This window comes from Ambystoma mexicanum, chromosome 11, assembly GCF_040938575.1.
Source record: "Ambystoma mexicanum isolate Mex_15411 chromosome 11, UKY_AmexF1_1, whole genome shotgun sequence".
Lineage (NCBI taxonomy): Eukaryota > Metazoa > Chordata > Amphibia > Caudata > Ambystomatidae > Ambystoma > Ambystoma mexicanum.
Genome location: NC_090934.1, coordinates 333,413,182 through 333,440,528, shown reverse-complemented (window position 1 = coordinate 333,440,528; position 27,347 = coordinate 333,413,182).

The following is a 27,347-nucleotide window of genomic DNA, read 5'->3' as shown; positions in this document are numbered from 1 at the left end:
TCTGTTTTTAAGATATCAACATAATTATCACATTTATTGGTTAAAAGCTACCTTTTCAATATTAAATCAGGAGATCCCTGTTAATGCATCCCTCTTATTTCTGTTTTTCATCTCTTGTAGCAATTCTGCTATCCGTCTCAAATAGATCCTAATTGCATAAGTGAGCTCTATAAAATAAATACTAACATTTAACATTTACCATATGAATGGAGAATGCTGACTTTCCACTGTGTAGCAGTTTGCTTGCTCATCCTGCGGTGAACAGCCCCCACCTTCCATCATCATTGTGGGCCACAAAATGTGACTATCGCGAGACCATCACGTGACCTGTGAGCAAGCACTATTGCAGGAAAAGCTTCTTTTCAGAACATAACTACCATCCGGTGGGAAAATACGGACTCTTTGCTGCCAGGGTCCTCTGCTTGGAAGCTATCCATATGTTTATCTTGCAGCACACAACCCCTGACCCATACCATCATGGTGGGCCACATCACATGACTGCCACAAGACTTGTGTTAAGCTGAAAGTTCTACTGCTCAGAGCATACCTACCATCTGGAGGGAGAATGACAACTCTGAGCTACCAAGGGCTCCCGATGAGTAGCTATTCACTAGCTCCTGTGGCACAGAGCCAAGCCTTGCACCATGATGTCGGACCATGCCACATAAATGTCATGTGACCTGTGTGTAATCTGTATTCCAGGAAGTGCTTCTACTCAATACCCAACATCTTGAAGCAGAACATTGTCTCTGCGCTGTCAAGATCCCCCACTGGGAGGCTGTCTGCCTGCTCATCATGTGGAACACAAGCCCAACCATCACTGCAGTCCATGTTATGTGACCTTCACATGACCTGTTTGCAAGCTGTATTCCAGGAAGGGCTTTTGCTCATAACATGACTATTATCTGGAGGGAGAACGCAAACTCTGAGATGCCAATGAGTACTTACTCCTATGACTCTCTGGGCTCCTGCTGATCATCTCTCTGCATTGGTCCTGTAACCACCGGGTAACCTATCTGCTCATACTCAAGTACAGCGGCCCAAATCTGATACACTCTTTCTTGCCCCAGGCACTAGTTCTCCTCCAACCACGTCCTTGAGTGCTTACGCCCTCTGGCCCTACTGGGTCCTGCCGGTAATCCTTCAGCTCTAGACTCGTGACCAACTTGCTGCAATTCAGAATTACCACCTCACTTTCCTGCCTCAAGCACCTGGACTCCTCCAACCTCTGTCTCGAGAACCTACACCCTCTAACTCTTTTGGCCCGTTCCGGCTGTCTCTCACCATTGTCTTGTGTCCACCCTTGACACCATCCTCAATTGGACTCACCAACTTGAATCCCCCAGTACCTACTCCCCCTGATCCTATGCGATCCGCCATATCTACCTTCCACCTCACCCTAACCCCCTCTCCCCTCCCTTCCCCCTCCTCCTCCTCTCCCTTCTACTCTCCTCGTTTCTCCTTATGCCTCGTCCCCTCCACTATCCTCTCCCCCACACCCCCAGCCTCCCTCCTTCCCTTTCTCACCGCCCTTACCTTCTTTACCCCACCACTTCCAACCATGCTGCCCTCATGACCGCTGCTCTTTGGAAAGCTAGATCCATCTGTAACAAAACCGCTGCTACCCTTGATCTATTCTTTCGTCTTAACCTTCATTTCCTCTGCCTAACTGAAACCTGGATTCCCCCTCATAACACCTCTGTCCCCGCTTCCTTGACGACCTCTTCTTCTTCTTTCCTCCACACTCCCCGCCCCTCTGGACGTGGTGGAGGCGTCGGTCTCCTGTACCACCCTAAATACATCTCCTCCTCCTCTTCTCCAACTCTCCCCTCTTTCTCTTCCTTTGAATTCCTCTACAAATCTTTCTCTTCTCCCCACCCTATTTTCTTCCTGATCATCTATCGTTCCCCTGGCCCTCTCTCCTCCTTCTTTGAAGACCTGGATCACCTCCTCTCACTTATTTCTCCCTCCCCATCTCCTCTAACTGTACTTGGCGACTTTAACATCCATCTTCCTTCTCCCCCACATTCTTCTCCCCTACTCTCTATCCTTGATTCCTACCTCCTCTCCCCCCTTCCCTCATCCCCTACTCACTCCTCTGGTTCCACTCTTGACCTCATCTTCAACTCCTCCTATCCTTCCTCCCCTGTCTCTTCTCTTCCTGTCTATCTCTCTGACCATGCCTTACTCTCGTTCTCCCTCTCTCCTTTCTCCTCCTCCACTATTACGAATCCCTCCCCTCCAATCTTCTCACGTTGCGACCTGTGTGATTTCGACACTACCCTCTTCTCAGACACTTGCTCTTCTTCTATCCCATCTCACCAAGACTTTGCACTACTCTCTCCCGATGATGCTCTCTCTTCCCTTTCATCTTCTATCATCACTACCCTCGACCAACTCTATCCCCTTTCTCTTTTCCGCCCTACTCAGAAACCTTCTCAACCCTGGCTTACCTCCCATCTCCGCTCTATGCGGCGCCTTCTCAGACGATTAGAGAGACTATGGCTCAAAACTCCCTCGCTTTCCAATCAAACCTCTTACTTCTCTTACCAGGCACTTTACAACTCTTGTCTTGCAACGGCCAAATCCTCCTACTACTCTAACCTTCTTCAATCTCAAGCCTCCCATCCTCGTTGGATTTTTCAAACTCTTTCCCGCCTTCTCTCTCCTCCCACTCTTGATCCCTCATCCAATTTCACACTTTCTCCCTCTGACTTTGCCATCTACTTTTCCTCCAAAATCATCACACTCAGGCAAAAAATTAACTCCCTCTCTGACTCCCTCTCTCCTCCTCCCCCCTCTCATCCCTCTTCTATCATGTCTGTCTTCTCATCTGTTTCCCCTTCTGATGTCTCCTCCCTTCTATCCAAAGCCCACCCCACATCAGCCCCCTCTGACCCTCTCCCCTCTGTTCTCATCCCTAAGCTCTACCCTCTTCTTATCCCTTACCTTACCACTTTCTTCAACTCTTGCCTCTCCTCATCTACCTTCCCTTCTGCTTTCAAACATACAACAATTATTCCTATTCTCAAGAAACCCTCTGCTGATCTACTGCTCACTGCTAACTACAGACCTATTTCTCTTCTGCCTTTTCTTCTCTTCCTTTGTCTATTCTTCCTCCCTCCTTCCTCCTTTCCAATCTGGCTTCCGTCCCAAACATTCCACCGAAACTGCCCTCACCTCTATTCTCAACTCCCTCCTCTCCGCTCGTCATGCGAAGCAATCCTCTATCCTTATTCTCCTTGATCTCTCTGCTGCTTTTGACACTGTCGATCATCCACTCCTGCTCCACACTCTCTCCTCCTTCGGGTTCAAAGGCCCTGTTCTAAAATGGCTATCCTCTTACCTTTCCTCTCGTTCCTTTGCTGTCTCATGGGGAGGCCAGACCTCTCCTTCCTTCCCACTTAGTTACGGTGTTCCTCAAGGCTCTGTACTTGGTCCTTTCCTCTTCTCTCTCTACACCTCCCTCATTGCCCCTGTTATCTCCTCCTTTGGCATCTCCCATCATTTCTATGCCGACGATACTCAACTCTTTCTCTCTTTCTCCTCCTTCACACCTGACCTCCACCTTAAACTCTCCTCTTGCCTCACAGCCATTAATAACTGGATGTCCTCCCGGTTTCTCTCACTTAACACCGATAAAACCGAAGTCCTTTTCTTCCCCTCTAATACTCTTCCTGCTCCCTCTCCTCCCCCTTTCATCCACTTTCCTCCTTCCAATCTCCCTATCTCCACTCATGCTTGCAACCTAGGTGTTCTCTTTGACTCCTCTCTCACCTTCTCGCAACACATTTCACTCACCTCTCGCTCCTGCAGATACCCCCTCTACAATATTCGCAAAATCCGTCCCTCCCTCTCATTCCATGCTACCAAACTCCTAATCTGCTCTCTCATCTTTTCCCGCCTCTTCTATTGCCCCTCTCTAATCTTCGGTCTTCCCTCATCTCAGCTTACCCCTCTCAAATCTATTTACCACTCTGCTATTCGTACCCTCTGTCTCCTTACCTCCAGTGACTCCATCTCTGCTTCGCTCTCTCACCTTGGCTGGCTACCTTTCCACCTACAACTTAAATTCCACTTTCTCTGCCTTGTTTTCAAAACCGTCCATGGTCTTGCTCCTCCCTATCTCTCCTCCCTTCTCTCCTTCTACTCCCCCTCTCGCCCCCTTCATTCTGCTGACCACTTCCTTCTCACTGTTCCCCCATCCCCCTATGCTTCCTACCGGTTCCGCTCCTTCCAACTTCTTGCTCCTCTGCATTGGAATTCTCTCCCCCTCTCAATCCGCTCTTCCACTTCCCTCACCTCATTTCGCACTTCCCTTAAATCCCTCTTCCTCCACTCCCCTCCTTGAAGCACCCCCCTGCCCTCTTTACTCCCCCCCTGTTCTTGTTTCCCCTCTTTTAATTCCTCTCTCCCTTCTACCTTTACATTCTTCCTCCCCTCCTGTTACATTTATTCAATCCTTCCCCTGCCCCTCCCCCAACACTCCTGTTCCCACTCCACTTCTCCCCCTCTCAGTAAATTGCTCTTTGCACTGTTTTGCCGAATGATTCAAGTTGTAATTTGCTCATAAAGTTATTGTTATTACTCTGTATTTTGTTGTTCCAATGTACAGGGCCTTGGTGTAAAGCGCTCTATAAATAAATCAATCAATCAATCAATCAACCAATGGTCCGCTCTGTGTAGCTGCACGCTTGCTCGCCATGCAGCACAATGACCCTGTCTCACACCATCATGTGGTCGTGTTATGTGACTATTACATGTAGCTCCACACCCGCTGCTATTTTAAGTGTGGGTTTTGGAGGGTAAACATAGGCAATCTTGTCTGTACCTGTTATTACCGGAAGGTCCGGGATACCATGAAATCTTAATCTATATGCTTTTAGGTGAACTAAAATGTTGTTGCTATTTAGTGTGAGACAGGAATGGAATCAAGAGAGACACAAACTCAAAAGTAACAGTTTGAAAACCTTTACTATCTAATTTTGTGGGGTTGATGTAATGGCTATCTGGCCCTAACTCTAAGGGGGTTGTTCCCTCAACTGATGTTTCTAAGGGACGTCGATGTCTGAAGGTCCAAAACCAAAGTTGTCTGTGTCCAAACCTAAGATTGCCCTCGCTCTTAAACCAAATGTGATAAGGGGTCTTCTTAAAGGAAAAATGGTGATTAAAAAAAGGAAAATGTAAACCACAACTGGTTTCAGGTAGTCTTACCAATAGGTGTAGTTCTGCCAATTCAAAATAGTTAAACTCAAAAGGGTTGCCCTTGGAACCTTCCACGTAGGGCTCTTGCCGCAAGTCATTAGAGTTCACAATGTCTCTGGGTCTCTTGGTTCTCTTCTGCAAGCATTGATCCTTCCAGTTTCAAACAAAAAAAACATATTCCCTGTTGGGCCTCTTGGGGTTCTCTTCCCCAAGTCTAGGTCTCTCTTCACAAAGTTCAACAATGTCTTTAGCGGGCCTCTTAGGGTTCTCTGCCCCAGGCTTAGGCCCCTACTCACGAATTTCAACAAACAAACAAAAAATTTTCCTCGTTTCAGGATGTACCTTTCACTGTACAGTTGTTTGATGGTCGTAGTATCAGAGACTTTAGATAATGCCAGGTTCTTTGCTCCTCCCAGGCACAACCACTCAGACCTCCAACCCCTGCGCTTATTCTCTGGAACCTTTTCCTCTTCTCTACGTCATTCACTCTGTCCTTTTCCACTTGTGCTTCCTACACACCTTCTTTTCCTGTTGTGCGTGCAAACTTGCACCTTCTTTCCCTTGCTTTCTTTCACACTTTCCAGCTTTCACTTGCTTTCTTCCCACTTTTGCTCACTGGGCTCTTCTTTCCACAATGTTTCTGCTCCCACCCCGGCCACCCACACGCTACTGAGATTCACTCTGTCTCGTGAAGCACACCAACAGTAGTGTGGCACCGGCGAGCAGGTCAAATGGGTTTGGGGTTGAGGTCAGTGTCTCACAACCTGCCTCTCAGATGCCCCTGGGACCCGCAAACATCCTAGGGGAATGAGTACTGGTCTAACCAAGGCTGATACTGCCTTCTGTCTGGCTCCCTGGAGACATGGCTCCCTTGCCACGCTGCAGCCCCTCACACACCAGGCTAGCATCTCAGCATCCCGCATTCCACAGGTCCTTCTGGCCTCCTCCCCTTTCAGCCTTCTGCTCCTTGGCCTCCTGCTTCCATCCAGCAACCCGAGCTTGCTCATACTTTTTGGCAGAACCACACCTTTTATACTGCTGTTAAGAGTCAAGTGGAATCAGGTGTGAATAGTCAGAATAAAGTCCCTGACCTTGCCTGACCCTATTAGTGGGACATCATTGAGGTAGGTTGTAGTTGGCCCTGTCCTGCCTCAAAATGCCTTCCCTATGGGGAATCCTCATTTTTATGGGTTATATCTCTACTGCTGAGTATTTGTTGAAAATGGAGATGAAAAGTAACTGTTGGAGTGAGTCGGAGTGCGTTGCTGTGTGGATCCAGCTTAACTACCAGTATTACAACATGGATTTTGTGTCTTTGTCTGAGCAACAACGTGCTACTGGTGCAGTCTTTTTCACTCTTCATTGTTCATTGTTCCACAAATACTCATTCCCTAAGCGGAGCGAGGCGGAGCGAGTCGGAGTGTGTTACTGTTTGGATCCAGCTTTACTACCAGTATTACAGCATGGATTTCGTTTCATTGTCTGAGCAACAACGTGCTACTGGTGCAGTCTTGTTTCACTATTCATTGTTGGAGGAGGGCTTACTTCCACAAATGCGTATTCTGTAAGCAGAGCGAGGCGGAGTTAGTCAGAGTGCGCTACTGTGCGGATCCAGCTTTACTACCAGTATTACAATTTGGATTTTGGTTCATTGCCTGTGCAACAACATGCTACTGGTGCAGTCTTTTTTCACTCTTCATTGTTGGAGGAGGGCTGACTTACAGAAATACTAATTCCCTAAGCAGAGCGAGGCAGAGTGAGTCCGAGTGTGTTACTGTGTTTCAGTGACTTCAGTGGTGGAGTGGCATGTAGTGGTAAGTGACATTTCCACTACACTGTTTGAATCATAAAACTGTGTGCAGAGTGTTTTGGTCTTTTGGTGAGGCTGGTGGGTTGGTTAGCAAGTTACTGCGTTAGCAAAACTCGCAATCATTCTGCCTGCCTATACCTTCTGTTACCACTCATGGCCCTTTCCCTGCTTTTATTTGTGATTGTCCCCATACAGACTTGCGACTGCTCCTATGAACGTGACTCCACGGTACTGTGATCAACCCCTCTGCTCTGCCTGTCGAATTTTCCGACCCTATGGTATACGATTTGCACAGTGGGAAATCTACCATGGGATTGGAATGTGAGAAAAGGGAGCATGAAAAGAATGAGGTGGGGTGCAAGGACATAGCATTTCCTTGCATGCCTGCTGGGGGACAAGAGCCTCACTCAGGCAAGGTCGGGGTGTCTGAACTAGGCTTATCAAACATGGCTATGCCCACCACGGAAGCCTGGGTATCTAATACTAGGGCGGGTGGAGCTTATGTAGACATATACGGCTGCCCATGAACTCCCTGGAGGAGGAACCATATGAGGATGCATGTTCCCATGTTCATGAGAACCGAGATGACTGACTTGACTGCGCAGACTCTAATCTGGTTTTAGATGTTTCGATTTTAGAGCTTCTGGTCTCCAATGAGCTGGCAAAAAGGGTGTGGTTATCGTTGGGCGCATGTTGTTCCCAGTCGGGCACTGGCACGCCAGGGGCTGAAATGGATGATTTTCAGCATTATACATCCACACACAAGAGGACAGTATAGAGAGAGTGCTGATTGGATGATCATCCTGGTTTGTCAAACAAGGCACAAAGGCTTAGATTTTTCAATCAACCAGGTCCACCAGGTTTGCAGTCTCCAATGAACTTGTCTGACATCTTCCTGCCTCAAATGAGTCAGAAGTGTGGGGATCAAGCATGTACATCAAACCCTAATGGTGAACAACAGATGCCTCAGACTAACCAGGCGGACCAAGTCATTAACACTTTTTGTTTTCCGGTACTTTTGGACAATATGGACAGAGGTCACGATCAGACTCTGAGCTTTGTGAGGTCCGAGGGGCCTTAAAAGACTTATTGGGCAAGCTGAACTTTATAAAAGGTTTTGTTATGGCAGCTGGTGCTTCATGGGGGAATGGACCAAATGTTCCCTTTAGCGGTAATCAGAGGGTTGTTCAGCAAGTAGCTACTGCTAGTCAAACTCCCCCCCCCTGGAAACACACTGTGCACCGGGCATGTTGACTCAACTTAGTATTGAATCAAAGGATTTGCTGTCGATGCCACTGCCACTTGACCAAAGCAACGTGCGATGGGTGAAAGCCTCCCTGAGTGCTCCGCCCATATGCCGGGTCTTTTGTCTGGCTGAAATGGGGGGGTTGGGCATTAGTATGGGGGTAGGCTCGCCGCCCCATGATGGTACAAATAAAAAGAAATCCAGGAATGGGAAGAGGTCTGATATTCCGTTGGGTTAATGCAAAAAGGGATCTCTCAAATGTCTCCAATCAATAAAAGCCCAGACCGAAGATCTCTCTGAGGATCGGGTCCCTAGGAGTCTAGAGGGCCTCCGGTCTGTTGATCCACCTGTGGCCTCGGTGACCTGTCCTCCACAAAAGCCAAAGAAGGCCAAACAGAGTGGAGGTGCTGAGGGGGTGTGCTGAATGAGGGTTTATCACAAAATCCGGTAGTTAAGGGAAATACCATGATTACGGCCTATATGAAACCCAGAATAGAATCAAATGAAGCGGATGAGATAGACTTAAGCTTCCTTTTTTCCCACACAGTTGGGTCGGAGGAATTTCATATTGACTCAATGAACCAACTGAGGAAGGATATGGCTCTTGAGTCAATAGTGGGGCTGAATGTGAGTCAAGTGGCCGGACCCTCCAAATTAACCTTAAAGGTATCAATTTGTGAAGTGGGTTCAGCCATAAAGTCATCACAGTCTTCAATGAGCACTGTTCTACCACCTACCAGTGGTCCACTGTCATTACCGGTCCCTCATCCATATTCCAGACTTTGGAAGAACAAAGGATTAACACCGGGAAGCAGGGATTACCATCCTCCCTTATTATGATCAAACAACATGCCCCAAAAGGGCCTATGTTAGATGTGGCATTTTAGTTACCCTGAATCGGTGAGGTAGAAGTAGCTAATATTATGGGTAACCAGTCAGATGTAGGCACTGGGGTGGGGGATGGTCTCTCGTATCTTTTCTTTAAACATACTTTTAAGGTAAAGGGTTCTTATCTCTTGACTCACCAATACATTTTAGCCCTGTTTGGGGAGATTGCAGCACTTAGACTATTAACAATGAACGATATAGCAAGGGTGTTTCCCGATATCACAAGGGTCGATGCTGTAAAGTTGTGAGTTTATTCCTAACGTGTTAAAAATCTGCTATCATAACACCTCAGAGAGATGGGTTACCTTTTGTCTGACATTACAAACGAAAGAGAAGCAGAGGTGTGTGGGGATGTGAGTAGTGGGTGACCGGTGCCTATTCCATGGAAACCTCTGGTTATTATTAATGTCAAATCAGATGCTCAATTAACTGGCTGGATGAGTGCAGGTTCATCAAATGTGCATACAGTAACATATGACTGGTCGCACATTATTAACTCAATACATGAGCAAAATTTGGCCAAAAGAGGATCATACTGAGATGAGTCGATAAGGTTTGTATCATGAAATATGCAAAGTTTTGCCCATCTTTGGGCGAATGTGTAGATATGGAGGTTGGCTGATTTCGTTTATCTTCAGGAGACCCTTATGATTGATACCCCAGTGTTGGACAGTTTTACCGTATTATTTGAGCTGGCTAAATTGTGCCTGGATCTTACTCCGGCTCAAAGGTGGAAAATGTGATGTTCGGGAGACCTGATATATTGGGGGTGAAAATAACATGGTGGGATGCGGCTGCGACCACATGGAGGCTCTTGATAGTGCTAAATGTATACTGTAACCAGACCTCGTCAGACTTGATAGATATTTTGTCAATCATGCTCAAAGTGTTGGAAATTGCCCATGTGGGGAAAGGAGTAGGCGTGGTCATCATGGGCAACTTCAATGTCGAATATTTAGATGATGTATACTTCGTTCAAAGTATTGTTAGGCAATGCTCTGATAGTGCGAGGAAAAGAGGTAGGGCGGTTCGGTCTAGATGCTTGTGATTTGAAAGTCTTAAATGGTCGCATTAAGGGCAATGTTCCACCTAAATACACGTTGTCTAATGATGGGATTGTTCCACCATAGATTACGTTTTTATCTCAGCAGATATTGAAAGCAGTTTTAAATCCTTGGTAGCAGCGAGAGATACAGGTAATGATCACACTCAATTGATCATGGAATTATCTTGAATGAATCTCACTGCACCAGTTCCTGACTTGAGCATCCAGTTAGAAACTAGACCTCGGGATCATGCACCCCAAATTAGCGGCCAGATTTAATGCTAAAGTGGTCAAACGTTAGAGCGAAGATGTTTCTTTTAATATGTCCCCTCTGGTTTTTGTCTCTTGTGTCCAGCATTTATTGCAGGGGTTATCTTTGGTGAACTATGTAAATAAAAACAGTACTGTTTCTGAATATAGACATAAGTTCAACAAGTTAGTCGCTTGGGAAGAAAAGGAGCTGAGAAGAGAAGTTAGAAAAGCAACAAGATTGGGAGCTCTGTCATATTTAAAAAAAAGAAAAATTGAAGCAAGCATCTCAAAATTGGTTGAAAGGGTTCAGGCATCTATTGTATCAAAGGGATGTTGGGTGTATTTGTCTGCTGCTATTTCTAAGAACTCTGCTAGCTTCTAGAGGTTAATTGGGACACAAGGGTCACTGCAAATTCAGCTTCTCTCGGGGGCCCAAGGAAAGCACACGTTGTAAAGCTCTAGTCTATCATGCACTCCATGCTGAGTGCCTTGTTAAGTAGCAATATGAAGGTGTGGCAGCACTTTTAGTCCCATCTTAATGTTGATTTGGAGGGGGTTGTTATGGCCATCAGAAAGGCCAAAATGTCAAATGCCCCAGGGCCTGATGGGCGTTCAAATGTTACTCTGAAATCTGCACCGTTGTTGTGGGCTAGAGTAATGTTGCAGCTTTTTCAGAACATTCTGCAAACTCATTAATTCCCTGCATCCTGGAGGGATACGACTGTGGTTGTAATTTTTAAAAAGAGAGCTAGGACAGATTCTGCAAATTGCTGCCCTTTTTTTTGGATGTACCTTATGAAATCCTTTCCCGGTTCATATTGCAGTCCCTTGAGGACTGTTCGGATGCCTCATGCATGTCATAAAAGGTACTAATACATAATTGAGTTGATTATTGATTCACCTGTAGAGGGGCAGATGTATATATCTGCAGGAGATCCCGCCCCCTACCACCTTTGTATTGGAGACATGAGACCGTGGCTGTCACAACCCTCGCCCAAAACTCCCTCTGGCAAACCCATTGGCCAGGTGGAGTCAGGACTCGGGCCTCTAGAGCCTGGCATCCTCTTCAAAAGCCCTCATGGGGCCAGACCTGGCGCCTGTGGCGCCAGGCTCATACACCATGAGAAACAATGTGCTTGGGAACTACTTTATTGTATTGTCAGCCAACATGGAGGCATCCACATAGCTTGGTACCTAAGAACCAAGCTATGCGGTCTAGTGTTTTGGGTGTGGTAGCCTAGGGACTACTTTACCTGCACTATTTTGTTGGGGCTATTTAAACCACACCCGAGCAAGACAACACGCTTAGCGTTACTTTGCAGCTTGCAACGTGACGCTCACGGTGTCCAGCTATTCCCTCGAACCTCGGAGAAGCAGAACCTGCAAGGAGACAAAAGGAACATCATTAGCAGCAGCATCTTACCTGCAGTCTTCGTCTTTAAACACTCGCAGCTACTGAGAACAGCTTCCTCGATTCTGCACGCCTCCTGGACAGAATGACCTGAAAGAGGAAGATAGAGGCAACATTAAAGAAAGCAGTAGAGACATTTACAAATTACGAACTGCTCAAAAGGCTTACCTGGCTGGTCGCCTCTTGGCTGGCACCACTCCGGACATTCCACTCGCGCTGAAGAACACTGCGACCTACAAGGAAGGAAAACACAGGTTAGCAAAGGCAAGACTTTGCAGCGCTGCGCATAGCGCTTACTTACCGCATCATAGTGCTCTTAATGCACCATCATTTACCAGCGGGGCTCACCCAAGCCAGTTCGCCCCGCTGAAGCTCTGCATACCTAAGGGAGAAAAAAGAGACAATTTAAACAAAGAAAGACATGCACGATAGCAACAAAACTAAAGAACAGCAATAAGACCTACCTGAACAATATCAAACGGGCCAGCGTCAGTGAAGTAACTGGACCGCACTCGTCCATGAAAGACAACGCGCCCTTGCAAAGAAGGCAGGACGGCGAGCACGCCTAATTCTACCACAAGGTGAGGACAGGGTGCCAGAGGGACTGAAATCATACGGGGGTGGAGGGAGGATACTTCCCCCAGTCGGTCAGTCTTGAACACAGTCCTCCTGTATTTTCAGGCAGAACCTTCCCCGCTGACAACATCAGGGCAAAGCTGAGAAGCATACCAGCGAGTAACCCGGCTGGGTGGCGTCCCTGTGGATACCAGGTGAGCGTAACAGAACGTGAAGCCTACCATAACAAATCCACCTGGGTGCCATTGAGACATCAGAAATTGAATAATTGGCCTAAGTACTAGGAGAGCTTCATGCTGAGGTTCATTCTGCCCGACAAGAGACTAATGCCCTCCGGAGAGACCCAATAGTGACCAAAGAATGCACTGAAGAGATTAGGAGGCAATCACAAGCAGGACAGACGTCTCTACCTGGAAGCAATCCAACGATGCAAAACCCCGCCATACCACCCACTCCGGTACAGATCACGTAACCTGGAACAGTGCCCCAGGCACCGCCAGAAAGGTTCTCAGGCGACCCACAGAGGTATGCGGCATTCATCAATCAGTGCCGCCTTCATTTTCTTTGTAGGCCTGGAGAATTCCCAAACGGCCAAGCTCGGGTAGCTTTTGTCTTATCATACCTGAGTGGTAGTGCAGCAGATTGGTCGGTGCCGTTGGTAACCCATGACGATCCTCTATTACATGACTTTGGGGGGTTCCAGAGAGAAATAGAAAAACGTTTTGCTCGCCATACCCAGGAACAAGCAGTAGACAATGAACTCTTGTCCCTCCGACAGGGGAATCAGGACTTGTTAACGTACATTGTTACCTTCAACAGACTGGTTGCTGAAGCTACGTGGCTAGAAAACAAAAGAACCACGTTATTCCATCAAGGCTTACGAGGCGAATTAAAGGACGTTTTAGTCCAGGTGGTTGATCCACCCAGAGACTGTGCAGAATTCATAAATCTGGTCATGCAGCTAGACCATCGGTTGCAGGAAAGAAAAGGCAGACCGGTCTCAGACGAACCCTCGGACCGTGTATGTTCGACCAAGGAAAAACACACCCCGTGTACCTGAAAATGCTGTAGAACCCATGCAGATTGGAGGGATACGGCCTCCATTAACAAAAAAAGAGCGGGACAATTGAAGACAACAGCTTTGTTTGTATTGTGGGAAACCAGGAAATTTCCTGAAGGACTGTCCAGTAAAACCCCCAAGAAGAACAATCGGGGCCACAGAGAAGGACGAAGCTAAGGAATCATAAAACTACCAAGCTCGACAAACGTAGAGGTCAGTTTGTCGAGTGAGAAGAAAGAGTTGCTGACCTCGCACTTTGCAATACCACTGATCTTAATTAACCACCAACAGTCGTCAAGAATGCATGCCGTTGAAGCATATATCGATAGCGGAGCAGTTGGAAATTATATTGATCAAGAACTGGCAGCAGAGATGGGGCTTCCTTTGTGTTCTAAGCCAACTATGGACAAGGTAACCACCGTGGATGTGACAGAAATCGCTTCCAGACCAGTAACCCAGTGGACAGCCAGGGTAACCGTGATGTGCCAGGACGGACATCGGGAGTCTTTTACATTCGATCTCATCAAGACACCTCAGTTCAGGCTAATACTAGGGATGCCATGGTTGGTTGCTCACAACCCTTTGATAGACTGGCGGGCACGAAAATTAACCTTCCCCGGTGACTGCTCCCCTGCCTGCTATTACCAAGAGGAGAAACCCGACGTCTGTATCCCCATGACTCCCGTTGCGACAGTATCAACCCTGGGAGCAAGTAATACCTTGCCAAGTGAATACCATGATTTCCAGGATGTTTTCCTAACGGACAAAGCCAATACATTGCTGCCGCACAGGCCCTATGACTGTCAGATCGACCTTGTTCCTGGTGCACAAATCCCTTGCGGCAGGATCTACGCTCTCACAGAACCAGAAAACCTTCATTTTAAATCCTATTTAGACCAGTACCTTGCAAACGGATTTATCCGTCCTTCGAAGTCCCCAGTCCTTTGTTCTTCGTTCCGAAAAAGGAAGGAGACTTGAGAACCTGTATTGACGACCGTGCATTGATCCAGATCACTGTGAAGAACCGCTACCCCTTGCCACTTATCCCTGAGATGCTAGACCAAGTTAAAGATGCTCGGATTTATACCAAATTGGACCTTCGCGACGCGTACCACCTGGTCTGAGTCAGAAAAGGAGATTAATGGAAAACCGCCTTCCGTACTAAGCACGGCTTGTTTGAATATCAAGTCATGCCCTTCGGGTTATGCAATGCTCAGAACCAAGCTATGCGGTCTAGTGTTTTGGGTGTGGTAGCCTAGGAACTACTTTACCTGGACTATTTTGTTGGTGCTATTTAAACCACACCCGAGCAAGACAACACGCTTCGCATTACTTTGCAGCTTGCAACGTGACGCTCACCGTGTCCAGCTATTCCCTCGAACCTCGGAGAAGCAGAACCTGCAAAGAGACAAAAGGAACATCATTAGCAGCAGAATCTTACCTGCAGTCTTCATCTTTAAACACTCACAGCTACTGAGAACAGCTTCCTCGAATCTGCACGCCTCCCGGACAGAATGACCTGAAAGAGGAAGATAGAGGCAACATTAAAGAAAGCAGTAGAGCCATTTACAAATTATGAACTGCTCAAAAGGCTTAACTGGCTGGTCGCCTCTCGGCTGGCACCACTCCGGACATTCCACTCGCGCTGACGAACACTGCGACCTACAAGGAAGGAAAACACAGGTTAGCAAAGGCAAGACTTCGCAGCGCTGCGCATAGCACTTACTTAACGCATCATAGCGCTCTTAATGCGCCATCATTTACCAGCGGGGCTCAACCAAGCCAGTTCACCGCGCTGAAGCTCCGCATACCTAAGGGAGAAAAAAGAGACATTTTAAACAAAGAAAGGCATGCAGGATAGCAACAAAACTCAAGAACAGCAATAAGACCTACCTGAACAATATCAAACAGGCCGGCGTCAGTGAAGTAGCTGAACCGCACTCGCCCATGAAAGACAACACGCCCCTGCAAAGAAGGCAGGACGGAGAGCATGCCTAATTCTACCACAAGGTGAGGAGAGGGCGCCAGAGGGACTGAAATCATACGGGGGTGGAGGGAGGATACTTCCCCCAGTCGGTTAGTCTTGAACACAGTCCTCCTGTATTTTCAGGCAGAACCTTCCCCGCAGACCACATCAGGGCAAAGCTGAGAAGCATACCAGCGAGTAACCTGGCTGGGTGGCGTCCCCGTGGATACCAGGTGAGTGTAACAGTGCCTTGCCTGACACCAGCTGTCATACCAACACGAAAGTATTTGGAAGGAGATATCCATTGAGCAACACTATTGAATGTGCCCTAGAGTTCATGTCAGCCTACAGGAGGAACTACCTGAAGGAATATGAGAAAGTGCAAAGAAAATGAACTGATGATGTCATAATAAAGTGTGCATGACATCCTGAGATACTGAATGAAGACTATGTATCGATTCTAGAGGACAAATGATGAAGTAAAGAATCGAGTGGACTATCAAGGTTGAAAAGAAGATTACACATTAGCAAAGTGCTGCAGAAAACAGAAGTTCAATGAATGTACAGACATTGAAGAGCAAGGTAGATCAAGTCATGGTATAGGCTAGCTATGAGTAGTGAATAGAATGCAGGCGAAGACGCCATTGTATAGAAACTGGACAATAGTATCATTAAATGAATAGGCCAAAACCATGAAAGGGGAATGAAAAGCCGTGTCACAGTAGAATAACAGGTTGCTGAAGCTACGTGGCGGGCTGTCTGGCCTGAAGTCAAGATCCTAGAAATCAAGGTCAGCTGTCTTCTCTGAAAAGAAAGAGTGAGCGGAGGATGAATCCTCTCACATTAAGGTGCAAGAAAGAAAACAAAGGATGCCAAGTTTTAATTCATTTAAAGGCTGCAGAAAAGACCAAATCGTAGTCTCTTGTCACGTGAGCCAAGGATGGAAATAGAGTTCGAACTTGGAGTTCCAGACACAATAGCGATGGCCCTCAATGCCGTGCATTCCCAGCATGAGAATACTCTGCAACTACAAGTACAAAGACAATTTCATGGCAGAAGGCATGAGTGATGAGAGATGTTTGGCTAATTGGGTAGTGAGGTAGCTTCATGTCCTATCTCCGTGCACCTGGGTCTTCGGTTACGTACTGCTAAATGAAGCGTATGTTCCAGACTTGGCACAAGCATGCCAACCAATTGTATTAGTCTGTATAACGAAGGGCTGTATAGCTTAGATGACCAATGAAACAGGGTGTAACTATTTTTTCTTAAATTACATGTTTGAAGAGGTAGGCATAAATTGTCCACCTGATAAAAGACAGCCAATAAAAATCCTAGCTCATATATGATTGTATATCTAGATGTTTCCCTTAACCAATCCTTACCCTTGATAGGTTTTTCAGTATTGCCACTTAGTATGATGTTACTCTGACACATAATGGAGTGTATGAAGTGTATTTTTTGTGGAAATCATTGAGAGACTGAGCTTCCGTCCGTTGATGTTCATTGTAACCTCCCTGTTTTAAATAATTGTTAATAAAACAGTAACTTGCCATCTTCTTGAGTTTGTCCGGTTATTTGGACTCAGAATTATTCTGGTGTAATCCCATCCATTAACAGATGTACTTTCCAAGGGCCATAAACTCACGTGGTAGCAGTCCGGATGGTTTCCAATCTCAACTAGTTTGACTTCAGAGTTTCCGACGATCAGGCATCCTCCACCATTAGCTGGAAGGTCATGGAGTTTCCTGTGGAGAACGGCCAATAGAAATAAACTTGCAAGAAGAATCCAGATGGTGGGCAGGTCCCTCTTTGAAGAAATCCTTACTCGGTTTCCACAGGCACTCTGCAGACACAAGGCGGAGTGGTCAGATTGGAGGAGGTGTCTTGGAGGAGGTGTCTATATCGAAGTCCTCGAGTTGATTAACGGATGTAAGTAGACTAAGGGGAAATGGCAATATAAAGGGGCGGGATTGCGATATTTTTGGGTAACGGGAAATTGCGTGCAGATAAAGGAATGCCTAACTAATCCTATTTCAAGGGAGATAGAAGAAGACGTCCCAAATTCCAGTCGGAATATTAAGAGAGAGAACACACACAGTCAGGACTGTGCAAGGTGACATCTTAAACCCCACACAGGGTATTATAATTGGAGGCGAGAAAAGAATAACTCTTACTATAAGTGATTATAGGGAAAAGGGAAGGTGATCACAAAAGTTATTAATGTGTATTGTTATTATTTTAGGTATTTTCAGATGTATGAAGTCTTGAGAGGTAATACGCTGTGTAGGTTGGAAGTGACATTGTTTTGAGTTAAAGTGTAGTAAACAACAGGCGCCAATCAGAAGTCAGATAGGTTGTTGAAACAAAAGAGGATTGAGCGGCAATTGATCATGCCTGCTCTTATTTATTGTTTTGAGATTAAAAGTGTTGAGGATAAGCTTTGAAATAGGTAGAGATTTATTAACGATCTGGTAAGCATCGGCAGTCAATTACGACTTGTCATTATGGAGGACACTCATCTCACGCACCTTTGTAAAACATTACCACGACATGCGTCCAAGCACAAACAGTACAGTGCAGAATGGGTAAAGGGCACAGCTGATATAATTGTTCATGCCATGGCCACAAGGGGGATCATTGTCAAAGGCAGTATTAAAACATATGACCACATTTGTGCACGCTTCGTACACAGGGAAGAAATTACAGAAAAGAATGGCAGTTTTAGAACTTTGGAAAATGTACCAAGAGTAGAAAGAAGATCCAGTACAGGAGGAGTTGATGCTTAATCAGCCCTCAGATCCTCTTACTTCATCCGAGATTAAGAGCGTAGATACAGAGGAGATAGGAGTTTATCCTTTAAAGTAATTAAAAGTAGCAGCGGGGTATAGTAACTCAACGTATGAACCCCCGCTCATAGTAGTGATGACAGTCCAGAAGAGAGCAAGAGGAAGGAAGATGCCTGGAAGTTCATACGAGATAAAGAATAAAGAGGCGAAAGATTGTATATATTGACAGAAATAGATAGAGAAATTAAGAGATAGAAAGAAGAGAAGGATAGGGCTATTGAGGCAACACTTGTACAGAACGAATGGATGGGAAGACAGATATTACTCAAGTTAGATGGAAAACGTATTGAGGAGATTAGGCAAAGAGAAGCCAAAGACGAGCAAGAAAAGAAGGATAGGGAACGAGTAAAGCAGTTGAGGGAGGATGAGCAAGGAAGAAAAAGCAGAGACCAATGGGAACAGATATTTGGAGAAGAACAAGAAAAAGACGAAAAGAGGGCAGAGGAACAAAGGAAGTACGACACTACAAAGAAAGAGATAGAAGAAAGGGTTAGGATAGAAAGAGAGAAGAAGAAGAGGCACAAAAAGTGAAAGAAAAAAGATTACATAGAAGGAGAGGAGAAGAAGAACAAAGACAGGAAGTGAGAAGGTAAGAATGAAGGCAAGAAGAAGGTAGGGCAAGAAGGGATGCGAGAAAGCGAAGGGAAGTAGACGAAGAAATAAAACAGAATAGAAAGCAGCGAGGTCTTGATGGTAATCTCATTCTTAAGGAACAAGTAAGACCAAGCGTTGAAATGCAAGGGCAATGGGGCACGATAAGTTCTTCCCAAAGAGAGAAAAGAGTCAAGAAATACCTAAAGTAGCACAGGGAGAGGAAAGATATGATGCAGAAAGTATTGAGGAAAGGATTGATAAGATATATCAGCAAAAAAGGCAGAATAGCGCGTATGGGACTCTAGGGAGTGGGAACTGATCCCCGATACCTAAACCACGTGATAAGGAGGAAAACATGTTTAGTGATGAACGTAGAGTATTACCTTTGAGTAGGTTATATTTAGATAGAGAAGAGTAGGATGATAGTCACACTAGTTGGGGTCTAGCAATGTTAGACAAGGAAAAGAGAGTCAGTTTATGAGGTAGAAGAGGAGGGTACATGGGTACCACTGGGAAGTCAACATTTGGATAAAGAGGTAAGATGGTCAGATCTGGAACATCCTACGGAATGAACACAAGATCCCATACCATATCCTGGACTTCCCTGAAGACGATCGTGTGGTGAGAGAGGAGAATCTCCACCTTATGTGAGTAGGTCAAGGTTGTTACCAGCACAGAAGGGACGATTTACCCTGCAATAGGCAAACAAATAATGGGATAGGGTTTTCACAGTTCCCCTTGCGAGAGAAGGGGGGAGCAAGACAGCAGTATATTCCATGGCGTCATTCGGGAAAGTATAACCTAAAATGCAAGCTCCCTATTTTCATTTTGGTGCTGGGAAACGGATATACGAATTAGAGAAAATGACAGGGTGAGGACGCTGGCCACAGGAGACATAAAATGTCTACTGGCAGCTATTCTTAGAGAGAGAGATGACGACTTTTGGAGACAAGAGGGATATGCGGGAGTGACAGCACAAAATACAGCACATGATGGAGCACCATTTAATAATTGCAGTGCCGATGTTTGGAAGGCTCTCAGGTTACAGTATCCTGATATGACTGATATCGGCACAACTATGACACGTAAAATGAAAGAAGATGCTTATATTCAGGATATCGAAGAGAGGTGGCAGATTGAAATGCGTGAACCATGGGAACAAAACAGTGGCACAGTTCTATCATATTTTGTGTCAGGGATTGCCAGAACAGGTACAGAGACAAATGTAAAAAAACAAGTAGGAATGGAAGCGAAGCCGTGGATCATTGTTGGTTATTTCAAAAGAAGAACAAAAAGAAAGATGCAAACAGAAAGATTGAGGAAGCCAAGTTAGTTCAGAAGACATTTTCAAACTTTGCTTATAGCAGGGGCAGTATTGATAAGTGGAGAAGGGGGAGGAATGCAAGAAATAATGGGTGTGACACAGGTGAATAACGTACATGCAGTAGATCAAAGTGGGTATGAGTTTTGGACACGAGATAGAGGTGTAGGCTTCAGAGGAAGAGAAGTCAGATTTCAGAACGCCCAAGGTGGATTTCCAGATGCCCAGAGTGGAAGTCAGAATACTCAGGGACGATACAAAGGAGGGTTGGTCAGAGGGCCACCCCCAGTGTGTTAGAATTGTGGGATGACAGGCCATATTGCGTGTGTGTGTAGAAACCAAGGAAACGCGTAACAAAATACACAACCTTTAAGAAGGGGGACAGCTTATCTACCGCCATACAGTATACAATCAAGTGAGGGCTTTGCCCAGGATCATCTTTTCAGACACAGGCACTGCAAGCACAACAGGCACAGCAGCAGGGGTCAGTGCAACTGCATCCTCCACAAGTGCAATCACAACAATCCCCTATGCAAACACAACAGAATGCGAACACAGGGCAAATACAACACCTAGGATAGGGTGTGCCACTGTGGTAGGAGGGAACCCTTTCACATGGACAGGGATTCATTTTTACCCTTAATAGGACAGCTCACAGGGTGCCTTGATGTGTTCAGTACTATCTGTGAAACCAGACCTGACACCAGAACCCAAAGAGGAACCAAGGTTCAATGTAACGATAGGAGGAAATCTTTTTATTTTCTTGTAGACACTGGAGCAACTCGTTCATGTATACAAGAGGGAAAATATCCAATGTCAGGAATTGCAATGAATGCTCAAGGGTTTTCTGGAGCTACAAGTCAAGTTCCTTTTACCAATGAATTACCAGTCGCTATAGGAGAGTGTGACATGTCTGTTCCTTTGTTATATTCAAGACAGACACTGGTCAACATTTTGGGAAGAGATTTAATGACAAAACTAAACATGACAATTTCATTAACTGATCAAGGAATAGTGTGTTCCACTCCAGGTATACACTATTTAAATGTGGGAGAATGTATACTGGCGTTCACAGGCAAGTGGCTCTGTGAGGCTTTCCAGTAGATCCAGAGATTTTTCTATATGGAGTGAGCATTCTATTAACATGTCTACCAGGCTTAGTGGGAAAAATTGTAAGGATACCTGATGAGTTTTTTGTTTAGACCACGAATACCCATGGACGAAGAGAGGGGACAGACTACCCCTATAGAATTGGAAGCAGCCATTGTACGAAAGGAAATGGCAATACTTGAAGGAGTAGATGATGAGGGTAGACCACGGAGAACAGTAATAGCTCTCGGGCAAGGGTTCAGATTGACTGACATAACTGATGACGACATGTTCAGGGAAGACCAAACAGACAATTAAGTAGTGTTCTTCATGAGCATTACATACTGGATAAGAATAGAGAAAATGGAAGTCCCACATCGAATGGCGATAATGTGGCAACGTCAAGCATTTTTTAAGGAAGACTTGGAAAAGGTGCCAAGTGTCCTTTGGACCAGAGGCCCTTATGATGCAGGATTATTGGACGGAATAGGGGAAGTTAAAATAAAGCTTAAGACAGGAGCGATTTTACCTCGAGCAAAGCAGTACTCCATGTCCCGAGAAGCTGATGAAGGTATATTTCAGACCATTTTAGCAACACTGAAACAAGGGATTCTGGTGCCAAATCGGAATCATTGTGTACCTGATCAAAAAATCCAAAGGAGGGTCATGGAGATTTATACAATATATGAGACTGATTAAGCAGATTGTAGATGCAGAGTTTCATTTAGTAGCTAATCCGGTGACGGTACTTGTAGTATCTGGTGGTAGCTCGATATTTCACGGTGATCGATTTGAAAAATGTGTATTTCTCTATCCCGTTGCACAAAGACTCAAAAGACTTGACGTCATTTACATTCCGCCAAACCCAACTTAAACATACTAGCCTGCCGCAAGGGTACTATGAGTCCCCATCGATCTTTAATAGAGTCCTACAGATTGATTCAGGCAATATTGATCTTAAGAGTGCAGTGATAGAATAAGTAGATGATGTTTTAATTTGTAGCACCACAGAAGATGAGTGCAGACAAGATTCTGTTCAGTTGATGACTATTCTAGCAGACAAGGGATATGAGGTAGACAAAGAGAAGTTACAATACTGCCAAGAAGAGGTGTTATACATAGGTCAATTGATTTCATATGAAGGAAAGAAAGTGACGCCTGAAAGAGCCGAGGCAATTATGAAAACATCAAAACCAAACACAGTGAAACAGAAGCAACCGTTTTTGGGATTATCCAACTATGTCAGAGCCTGGGTGTTTGATTATTATACACAAGATCACTTCTGCAAGCTTTAAAGAAATGTCCCTGCGGCTTTACTATGTTCGTATGACCACTAGGAAGGCCAAGACATGCTGGACGGAGCACAAATCAAATATCCGTACCGATAGCCAGAAATCACCAGTAGCGGTACACTTTGCAGAAGCTCGGTGTACAGTGGCACAACTCAAATGTGTCATGCTAGAACAAGTGAAATTGAGCTCGAGGGGTGGTGACATTGTAAGGAAGCTCCAACAAAGAGAAATCCTGTGGATTGAACTACTGGATTGTCTCAGTCCAAGGGGTATGAACTTTGAGTTTGATTTGATGTGTTTCGTTTAACAAGCCCTGGTTTTTAGGATCAATGTGCTTTATGTTAAAAGGCTCTTGATTGAACTGGCCTTAGACTGTAAACTCAATAAGATTCGGCAAGTGCGTAGACTAGAAGCGGAATTGGCCTTGGTAATGTCATCTGTTGAGCAAAGTGAGAAGCTGTTAACAACCTTTAGAATGTGAACGCATGGGAACCCCTGTTTGGGTGTTCCAATTGCTGCAGAACGAAGAGGCAGACATGTGTCTCTCCATGTCTATGATCTACATTTTCATGTCATCACAAGACTCATGCCTCCTGTAACCACAAGATGAATTGAGACTGTGTATTGGGGTACCTTGGTTATGTCATAAAAGAATAAATCCCGTACTGTCCAATTATCATGCTGTTCTAAAAGGCAACAGAAATACATTGAGATTGATACGTTGCAATGTGATATAAGCACTGGTGCTTATGTATTAACTCGGTGGCCATGGGGGCCCCGGCAGACTTTGATCTGCACTCCACCTATGCCCACCTCCATGAATCCCTTATTGTGAACCTATTGGACGCTCTGTTTTAACTCTACGTGTCCTCTGTACATTTGCAACTAGTGCCTTTGTGCTCTCCCGACATGCGCATAATGTCGATAGTTTGACATTACCCGATTGATGACTAGTGCCCTAATGATCTCATTACATATATGTATTTCCTGGTTCCAAGTAATAATGTCCCCACAGAAATATCGCCATGCAAAAATATTGCCGAAAAATGGGCGTTTTTTGTGGGGACATTATTGCATGGAAGATGCGGGGGATACCCCCCCACAACCCCTGAACCCTTTTTTTTCCTTTTTATTTTTGGGCTGCCCCTATCCCCATATATATGGTCACCCATATAATATTGCGATGACCTTTTCCCAACGATATTATGTACGGCGACCATATATATGGGGATAATATTACCTGATACCTATTTCCTCGTTTGTGTCGTTCACGGACCATACACTCCTTTGACTGTGACTCCACTTCACCCACACTAAGATGGCGGCCATTGGCACTCACGCGCATGCGCGAAGTTACCATGGCAACCAACATAAACATGGGAAAGGCAGCCCTGCACTTCTGCGTCGGACGGCTGGTTCCCTTTCTACAATGTGAGGTAAATGCTCGCCTCATTGTCCCCCCTCCGCCAGACAGGTGATCCCCGAGTTTAGTACTCGTCATGATTGAAAGTGTGGTTGTTAGGTTTAGACGCGTCGGTGTCCTTGCCGTTAATATAGCCATATGCCTGTGTGAAAAGTGCTGTAACTCCTTTTAAAGGTGGCGTAACGTTACAGATTTTAACGCGTCAGTGACCATTTTTCCGATGTGCCTGGGTGCCTGAATGGGAAGCTCTATAATTCCTATTAAAGGTTTGGACTAGTCACGCTAATCGTACCTGATATACCCCCTCCAGGTTGAAAGTGATAGACTTAAAGCGGTTTTAAATGAGCGTCGTATATGACGTTTTCCATGCCTGATACATGGTCTACATAGTAACACACAGTTGCATGGCCTTTGTTCATGTTACATTGGCTTCATGCAGCTACACCGTCTGCCGGTCTACTTTCCTTGAAAAAAGATGTTAATGCCATTTAGGTACATTCTGACCTTAGGAGTGCCCTTATGTTATTCTACATGTATGAGAAGCCTGAGATTGTAATGGTGCCTTACACGTACGTTAGATTGATTTAGAGGCCATAGGGGCTAGATGTTAATTAACAGCTAGGCTATTTTCCAAATTTAAACCTTAAACTCAATCCTTTCCTCCCTATAGGGCACCTGGTAATCTCCTGTTTGACCTAAATCTATAGCCGGACTCAGTGATTGACTGCAGTCCAGCGAGCTTGACCTGAGAACTATTGTCGATGGGCCACAAGGTTGGTGGTCTTTTTAATGTTTGAGTGACTTAGCCGTATTTAAATCTCGAACCCCCAGTGATTGTATCTTTTGTTACTCCTTAGGAATCAGAATTGTGGTTAACTTCTGTAGTAATCCAAAACGCATTGGCAACTGAATAGATCCAATGGCGCTGTTTGGGACTGTTTAAATGTACTTGGATGATCCATCAGAAATGTTCTAGTGTGAATGTTGTAAAAACTAGTCATTGAATATTGTTATGAAGATGTTCTTTCTTGCTTTTTGAAAACTCGCACTGAGTGATTCTTATTTTGAGCAACTTTGGAAAGTGGTGTACAGGGAGTCCTGTAACAAGTGTAAAGAGTCATCTTGACTCATTGTTTCATATTTTATGTTATACTTTTCTGCATTAAAAATACTTTTGCTACACATTGGTGCTCCTCTTAGAAGGTATATACAGCTAAATCCGTGGCCAAGTGCCAGCTTATCCTTTGTATCACTAAAATATACCTACTCTCCTTTTGAGAGCAACGCTTGTTTAGTATTTGTTAAATGATTTTAAAAAATAACTAAGATAAGTCTATACTCCCTTGTATATCCCACCATTGGGACTTCCGGGTAGATAGGCTTCTAAGTGGTACCTGTGATATTTTTCCACTTAGAGTGCATATGGGGCTATCATGCAGCAACACACGGTTTCGTTTTTCTAGCCTCTTGTGGCTCTTTGCCCCTTTGCACCTGAAATTTATTCGAATTAGATGTAATTTTCGATATTCTTTCATACAGTCTAGATAGAAAACTATTTATGTGTTAGTGCCTCCCGCTCCCAACTTTTTGTTATCTTTAAAGAAAGCACAGGTGTAAAAAGTAAAAATAGAATGGACTGAAGAAATGGAGGAAGGGCTTGAGGAGCTAAAAAAGCAATTTGCATAGCCCCTGTTTTAGGAATTCCAGATTATGCTCAGGAATTTTATTTGTTTTCACACACAAATGGGACAGTCATGACAGCAGTGCTTATGCAGAGAACTACATTGGGATATAAACCTTTAGCATATTGCAGTGAGATTTTAGACCCAGTTATGAGAGGAAATTTCCCTTGCTAACAATCATTGGCTGCTGCCGCGTTCGCGATTGAGAAATCCACAAGTATTGTCATGGTCTGCTCCATGACTCTCTTCATGGAGCATACTCTTTTTGCCATTTTAGAGAAACCCAAAGGCACATTGACATCCCAAAGAGCTTCAGTTTATAAGGTAATGATTTCCAACCCAACGATTAAGATTGTAAGATGTAAAATAGTGAATCGTGCCACATTTATAGCTGAGCCAATAGAAGAAGGTGATCATGTGCATGACTGTGCTTATAATGTTGAATTTTATGATGATATAGCCTGTGTGAAGGAAAATGCTTTAGCAGGAGGGGGAATTCTCTATACTGATGGTTCTTAAAAAATTGATCAGACTAGTGAGGAAAGGCATTCAGGCCCTGCAGTAGTGAGACATAGATTAAATTGAGAATTTGAAGTTGTAGCAAGTGCAAGGCTACCGTCTCACTTTTCAGTGGGAGCAGCAGAATTAGTAGGACTCATTGTTGCGCTCGAGAAACATGAAGGACAGGAAGTGATGTTTACAGTGACTCTGCATATGTGACGTCAACTGTACATGCCGGATTAGCATGTTCGAAGAAGAGGGGCTATCTCCGTGCAGACGGCACTCCAGTGCATCATGCATCCTTATTGTATAGGATTATTAAGGCACTACAACTCCCAGTGGCCATAGCAGTCATTAAATGCACAGCACATACTAAGCAAACAGATGTTATCTCTTGCGGGAACAAAGCCACTCACAAAGAAGTCATAAGGGTGCATATTCCCCAGATATTTCGAGTTTTGATACTGAGAATATTAAAGAAAAAGTTGTCACAGCCATGATAGTGCAAGAAGGGTTTAATAAATTATCCATAACGCAACTAATGGAGATTCAAGCAAGTGTACCACAGGAAGAGCATGAATTGTGGAAATGAAGGGGGTGTTTGTTATCCCCCACAGAAGCATTATTGCGACAATATAGCACTGGAAAGCCAGTGATGCCAGTAGCATTATGAAAGGTTGCACTTGAACAGCTGCATTACGCTGTTCATGTAACTAGGGAGGGTCTTGCTGCTACGATTGTGGAAGACTGGTCCATTCTGAATTTGTTGGAACACGTTGCACTATTTATGGTAAACTGCATCGTGTGTCAAAAGTTTACTGCTGGGCATGAACTGAGGACAATTAGAATGGTAATACTTCAACCAAATGGTCCATTTCAGCATTTACATATCGACTGTGTTGATATGCTGTAGGTACGTAATGGATGTAGGTATCTTTTATTGGTGGTGTGTCCCTTCTCTAGGCAGATCGAGGCAAGTCTGTGTACACACCCTGATGCTAGTTGCGCATTGAGGTTTTTAGTGTGCAAAGTTTTTCCGAGATGGTGTGTATGTGTGAAGTTCTGAGATCCGACAATGGGCCATATTTTGTTTATGAGCTATTTTAACAGATAGGGCTTCTTTTGAGTATTAAGCATAAG